The sequence below is a fragment of the Anopheles ziemanni genome, chromosome 2, assembly GCF_943734765.1.
Source record: "Anopheles ziemanni chromosome 2, idAnoZiCoDA_A2_x.2, whole genome shotgun sequence".
Taxonomy (NCBI): domain Eukaryota; kingdom Metazoa; phylum Arthropoda; class Insecta; order Diptera; family Culicidae; genus Anopheles; species Anopheles ziemanni.
In genome coordinates, this window is record NC_080705.1 from 22,500,391 (window position 1) to 22,507,399 (window position 7,009).

Genomic DNA, 7,009 nt, shown 5'->3' on the forward strand with positions numbered 1-7,009 from the left:
ATTTATCACTCCGCAAACCACAGAGAACATTATTAAATTACTGTCTGAAGTGGGCGCAAACCACGTTCGCGAGCTGCATAAAGTTGGTGTCGAGGTTTTTCCCATTTTGCACGCTTTATGTTCTTTATCAGCGTCGCTGTAAAAATGTTTAGCTGAGTGAGGGCAGCGCAGCATCAAAAATATCATCCCCGTGCGGGACGGTTTGCGGTGGTGGATTAAAAAATATAATCCACTCTGCCAAATCGGTGCCATAAACATCAACCGGTGCTCTCTCTCTCTCTCTCTCTCGAGTGTATATGTGTGCCGCTACTCCGTACACTCAACCCACCGACACGGTGATGCACGGTATGCAGATCTGCCAGCTCGGGATGATTCTTCAAAAAGTCAGCTTTGGCATTGGCAAATCGTAACCGCAAACTGCCACAACATCCCGGGCTTACATGCGCTAGCAGTTTTTCCAACCCCCCGCCTCCCAGCTCCGGGCGTGAAAACCCGACGAACCATGATTTACCAACCCAACTCTGGTGATATAAAATGTTAGAAAACGAACGGATGGGGGAAAAAGAAAAGCTCGCAGTTATCGCCGGTTGGTTTCGGGTTTGAACGCGTTGAAAGGAAAAACCACCGAAGCGATGGGCGATGGAAAAGAAAGCACCTTCCCACCCCAAGGGGAGGCGACCGGAAAAAAACTGTATGCAACAACGACCGATGTGACGATGCAGACGAGATGTGCGCATCGCCGTGGAAAAAATGTGGGTTCATGTGGAAACTATGCTGGTAGAAAAATATAAATCAATTTTCACAATATTCCCACGCGCTCCGTGTTGCTCGCAGCGCTCGGTGGTCGGTCGGGGCGATTGGTACAATATTTTTCCGGTTTTCCTATGCCGAAACGCCGGTGATGATTGCCACTGTCTGCAGGATATTACAAGACCGGGGTGGGCAAGAAAACTGGAGAGAGTGGGCGAAAACTACCCTAAACCGACTTCACTATATCATCATCGTCTTGGGAAGCCAGGGAAATGTATGCAATTGTAGGAATATTCGAGAAAATTTGCACGAGCATAAAGTAAGCGGAGGATTGGGAAGAGAGCTTGGGGAGGAGCGGTTGCTTTCATTAAAAAAAAAAATGAACCCACTCGAGACAGGAACGGAAGGCGAAAAGGTTCACCAAAAGTCACCACCCAAGAGCAACCTTTCTTGTGCTAAAAATTTCATTAAAATCCCACCTTTCCGTTGGTTCCGCCATCCTTTGACACATTATAACACAAGAAGCGGAAAGGAAAGGGGGGGGGGGGAGGTGAGGGAACAAGTGGTTGAAAATTGGAACTGTATCATAAGGCGGTGAGAAATTCATGCTCATGAAGGTGAGCAAAACAAGAAAAAAGGAGAGGGTGTTTTACGCTGCGGTGTGGAAAAGAACCCTTGCCAAAGGCGGGGGAAAGTTTCCTTCAGCATATTTCCCAACCCCCCTCGGCTCGAACCGGAAACGAGACTACAATGAAACTTATGCTCCATTTCGCTCTTTTAATTTCACTTCCTTCCTTCGGTCTCCCGAGGAACGGCATTTTTTGTGACGCTTTCTTTCGCAAAAGTGCGAAACAACCGGAAGTCGCCAATCTTCGGAAGAGAAAAAAGGGCTTATGCAGGACCTTATGTGGTGCCTGTTGTTAAAAAAAGCTGCTTACCCACGTTCCCACGGATGTTGAGCGCCGGGTGGAAAATAAAGTCCCCCTGTCCACACAAAAACACACACACACAGACAAAAAGTGGTGAAAAAGTAATACAGAATTTGCGTAATTTATTGCACAGCGGTTCCCATGTGATGCTTCCTGCTTTGGTGGGGCTGAAAGTCAAGCGGTAAAAATTTAACTACAAAACTTTCCTTCCTTCCCATTACGCAGCCCTCTCGCACCACCCCGTTGGAAGTGGGTCGCGGAAAACCTGTGCAATTCAACCTGGGCCGCTTTGCTAACACTTGCCATATTTTCTAAGCTGTATGTGCAAGTTGTGAGTTTGCCCACCGGCGAAAGAGGAAAAGGGGTTTGGTTGAAGATATAAAACACAAAACAAAACAGGGACACCATGTGGTTCGGTGCGTTTTCTTGCGCACCGGAAAAACGATCCCCGCCAGGAAGTCCCTGTCCTCAAAGCAAAGTTCATCTCCACAACTTTTAAAGCGTAGCCAACCGGAGGGGACGCTTTGTTTTTTTTTGCTTCCTCCGGCATGTTGTACCATTGTAGGATGGCCTCCCGTTTTTCCCCACCTCACCCACCACCAGTAAGATCCGACGAAACAAAGCTGGAATGACGTCGTTCTCGGACACGGTCTTACGCAAGGGAAACGTTCGTTTGGTCAGTGCGGAAACGAACGAATTCCAGTTAACAAGAGTGGCCAGAGAGAGGGGAAGGTGGTAAAAGGGGAGATGAAACTGACCTGCTGGGTGATGACGATGGTAGTAAAGCAAACGACAGTCAAATGTTCACAAAACTTTCAAACAGCATGCTTTATTTACGAGCAACCGATTTCGCTTCCCTTCGCTCGCACTTCGGGCTCGGGGAAAAACTTCTTCCACGGCGGCCCCGTCCAAGGTCCACCAACTTGCATGATGTATTTCCTTTTCTCTGCCGCTCTCTCCCTCCCTCCCTCTTCCCGTGGCGCCGGCTGGTTGAAAGAAGTGCTTTCTGCGCCGCTTGTTGATTTATGCTGATGCAACAAACTCCTCAAATACAACGATGCCGGTGAGGAGGGGGAGATGTGTAAGGGACCTCGAAGGGGAAGTAGTTTGGCCAACAGGACTAGGCAGGAAAAAAGCAAGGCCAAACACAAACCCCCCCACACACACACACACACCAGCTTCCATCACGCGGATGTTGTGCCGACGTTTCGGTCAAACCGGATGAGCTTTTCCCTCACTTCCAATAAGAGGGCAAAACGTGCAGCAAAACCCAACTGAATAGATGGTTGAGGGATAAGTGGATGTAAAAAGCCTCTCCGAACTAGTTTCGGATCTCCACTCAGGACGGATCATCAGCGACATCTGGCGGTGGTGCAAATGTGTTTTCGGTCGGTTCGGAATAACTCTGGCAGCGTGGTTTTTTTTTACCCACCCTCCCGGCAAAAGGTTACGTGAAAAGTGCACCACCCAACTTCACAACTCCGATTGATTGATGTTTGATGAATGGTGCAAAATTTCCCACAACTTTTACCCTACGCTCCCGTCCCTCCCGTCCCCCGGCAGCCGAGGGAGTCCGCCATCTGCGTGGTTTGGGACAACTTTTTCACCCCACCGGGCGGAGGTGGTTGTTTTCCTTCCGGAAGAATTTTACGCCCGAGCCGTACGGCGCAAAGAGGAAAGAAAAATACAAACACACCGGTGGTGGGAAAGTTTAGGCAACTTTTTCCTTCCATGAAACACCAAGGTACTACCGCTGGTGTTAGGTTTTCCCCGCGTTGGGCAAGGATTTTTCTTCCTTACTAAGGTTCGATTCCATGCCACGATCCGTGCGTGCCATGCCGATGGTCGAACACCGAGGAGGCTCGGTTGTTTTGCCTGCGGCAAAATCGAAATAAACCCCTTGCGGGCCGACGCTACATTCCGGGGCCGGCGAAACGGCCGACCAAGGGGACGAGGCTGACGAAGAAATAAGCTTTTATTTTGTTAGGTTTTGTTGGTTGGTTCAATTTTCCATTTCGCTAGGGGGAGAGGGAGGAAAAACCAAACATCCAGCATCCGGCCGTCGGGTGGGCCGATTAGTTCGGGTCCGGGCGTTGTTTACCCGGCGACCGGTGGACTACATCCGGTTGAAGATGGTTCCGGTCGTGTGAAGCAATCCGAAGAGCACTCTCTCTATCTGTGGTCTTGGAACGGCGTGTTGAGGCCTTGGCGAAACGGGGCAGTCATCCACCACCGGCATGGAGCCCTTTTTTTGCTGGAAAAGATGAAGAAGATTGAAGTGAAATCGGAGGGTGGTTTTCCGGTGCGATGAGGTGCGAGCGTTAGACACATGAAAACAACGAACGAATGTCCTTAGCAATGAGGATGAAATAAAACACGAAGCACTACAACGGGCATACACACATAAACACACGGCAGCTTCCTTGCCGGAAGTGCAAATAAAGTACGGACTTGGGCAGTTTTCCATAGCCAGCCGTATGTGTGTGTGTGTATGCGAATGTGTCTAGCATGGTTTTCTTCTATTAGGGAGGATCGGAAGCCGTGCACATACAGTCTCAGAAAAGTTTCCTCAGATGCTCGATGCCCTCCTGCTGCGTGTGTGTGTGCTTCTGTGATAAGGGCATGGTAGGAGGGCAGGAAAAATGCGTCGCCGGTAGAATTTCATCATTTCCCAGCAACGGATCTTCGTTCACCCGTAAGGCGGAACGAACCTCCGGGTTTCTTTGGTCGCCGGAAAAACGCCCTTCAAGTACCATTTCCCGTTTTTCGAGGGGTTGTAACTCGTTATGGAGGGCTTCTGTTCGACGTGTGTGTGTGTGTTTGTGTGTTTGTGCTCGGATGTGGTTGTTTCTGGCACCGAGATCCCGGTAGGATCTATCTGTATCGTGCCAAGAACCCAAGGCAACGTCTAGCCTTATCCCATCTTGTTGATTTTTCGCGCATTCAGTTTCATTGCTGGGGAAATTCTTTTCCTTCTTTTCCTCTTCTTCTTCTGCTACTCCCTTCACTTGAATGCTACTTTATGCCGTTCATCCAGCGCCTGCCAGCGAGCCGTCGAGTAGCATTGCCACACCATCACTCACAATGCGTCTGAAGCGTTGGCCACAAACCTATCAACTAGCTCATCATCCGACCGTACGAGAAGGAACCGGCCCTCGGGCGCTATGGCCGAACGAATGAAACACGCCCGGGTACATCCACACACACACACTCGAAGTGGCGTCGAAAGTATTTGCTGGGAAATTTTTTACCCCCGTGGAGCCAAGCAAGCCTACCAAGTCGTCATCGCCCGCCCTCGGGGCTGCAAGGTCGCAATGAAACGAAGAAATATACGGACGATGCGCGTCCAACGAGACGCCGACGGTGTGAAGATTATTTTCATATCACTTTCCATGCCACGTTTCCCCGGGGAGGAAGTTGCGGGCGGGAAAATCGGGGAAAATCCATTCCAGCCCGGTTTGCAATCCGTTCCGTCGCGCGCACTTCTCGTCGCTGGCGGCCATTGCCCCCTTTTTCCGTCTCGTTGACTCGCGCCACCGGCGAAAGGATGTTTGTCGTACCGCTCGATGGCCCGGTGGGTCCGTTTGGCACTCCAACAGTAGTTCCGAGGCCGGGGCCAAAGGCAAACGAGAGAGTGAGAGCGAGAGAGAGAGAGTGCTCGACAAACAGTGATCGCGAAACTTTCCTCTGGGGTTCGGTGCTTTATTTTTGGCACAAATATTTGGCTTTCCGCCCGTTCCCGATGAGTACGTCTTGCTCAAGCCTCAAGTGGGTGGCGGTGGAGAGGGAAGGGAAGCAAGTTTGGCGGAAACATGCCGCAGACAAGCGTCACACCACGATTGCTTTTCGGAGCAGCAAGAGGAACTCGAAACCGTCGCCGTCACCAATTTTCGAATGGGTTCTTCGTTCGGGTTGCTTTGCTTCCCCGGACACTTAACCCTTGGGTGGGCAGGAAGTTTGTTATGGTTCTTTAATTTTTTTAAATTTGAATTGAGGTTTCTTCATAGTTTTCCCTCGACCGGCTTACCCGTTCCATCCCGCAAAAATAAATATTATTTTTCCGAAGTCGCTCCTCGACGTTGGCTTCCTGAAGAGTTTGTACACCTTTGACTTTACTCTTGACTTTTGGCCATTGGTTGGGAATGGGGAATTAGAAAGAGGGAAAAACCTATCCCGAAATGAATGGAAACACGGTTTCTAGGTAGGGTGTTTGTCAGGTGGGAGGGGGCGCAAAAGAAAAGTCTCCCGGGAAGAGTTTTCCGAGGACACAAACAAAAGAATTAAATTCAGAGTCGGAACGTTGGAAGGAGCTGGCGATCGGGAGAAGAGGACCGGGCTGCGATGTCACACTGGTTAATCCATCTCCGGACAGGTGGATATTTTCCATCGCAAGCCACTGACACTGCGCCAAGCCGATGGATGTGTGTTGTTGGACCGAACCCGATCCGGACACACGTCGTCCAAATAACGCTTCCTGGTCGAGAAGGAAAAACAGAAACGATACTAACTAACCTCTTTCGACTTTTTTTTTTGGTTTTTCTTTACGCCATCTTTGTTCGTCCGGCTTTCCACTCACTCTATTTATTTCCCTCTTCTTTTCCATTTTCAGCGACAACGGCGTGGCGAGCAAATGAAACCATAAGTGAAGTGACTCGAGTGACTAACGACCGAAGGACACTCGATCGCGGGTGATTGTTTGAAGAGAAGCGGAAGTAGAAGAAGAAGAAGGAGAAACAGAGAGGGACACAAAACGAAAAGACAATCCATAAAAAAAAACACGTCCGGAAATCGAAACGAAAAACTAACTCGGCTTCCGGCTAACGAGAAGTGTCTCTCCAAGTGTCCGGATGGTGAAACCGAGTCCTACCCGTAGGTTAGTGTGAGCGCAAGTGTGTGTGTGTGTTTGTGTGTGTGCGGCTGAGAGGGAAGAGTTTACCTTGTGCAAACACCCAGGTTTCGTACGGGAACTTAGATCAACATACTGGTCAGGTGGTCCCCCCCAACCCCGGGAAAACCCGGGAACGAAACGGGACGAATTGGATTGGTTTTAGGATTTTCGATTGGATTCGGAATTGAATTTCGGAACCAGTGTGGTGCCGCCTCCCTTAACCGCCCAGCACAGCGAACACCCCGGTGGTCCCCCCTCCCTCTCGGAGCAATCACGACCGAACCCCCGCATGAGGGCGGCCCCATCGACGGCGGGTTTCGGGACGAGTGTGACAAAAATCAACCAACCCGACGAAGCAGTTGCACCGACGGCTGCCGGCTTCCGGTGCACCGTACGACGTACGACGGCTTAAACCTCCTGACGGCGACGAGTTTAACATACC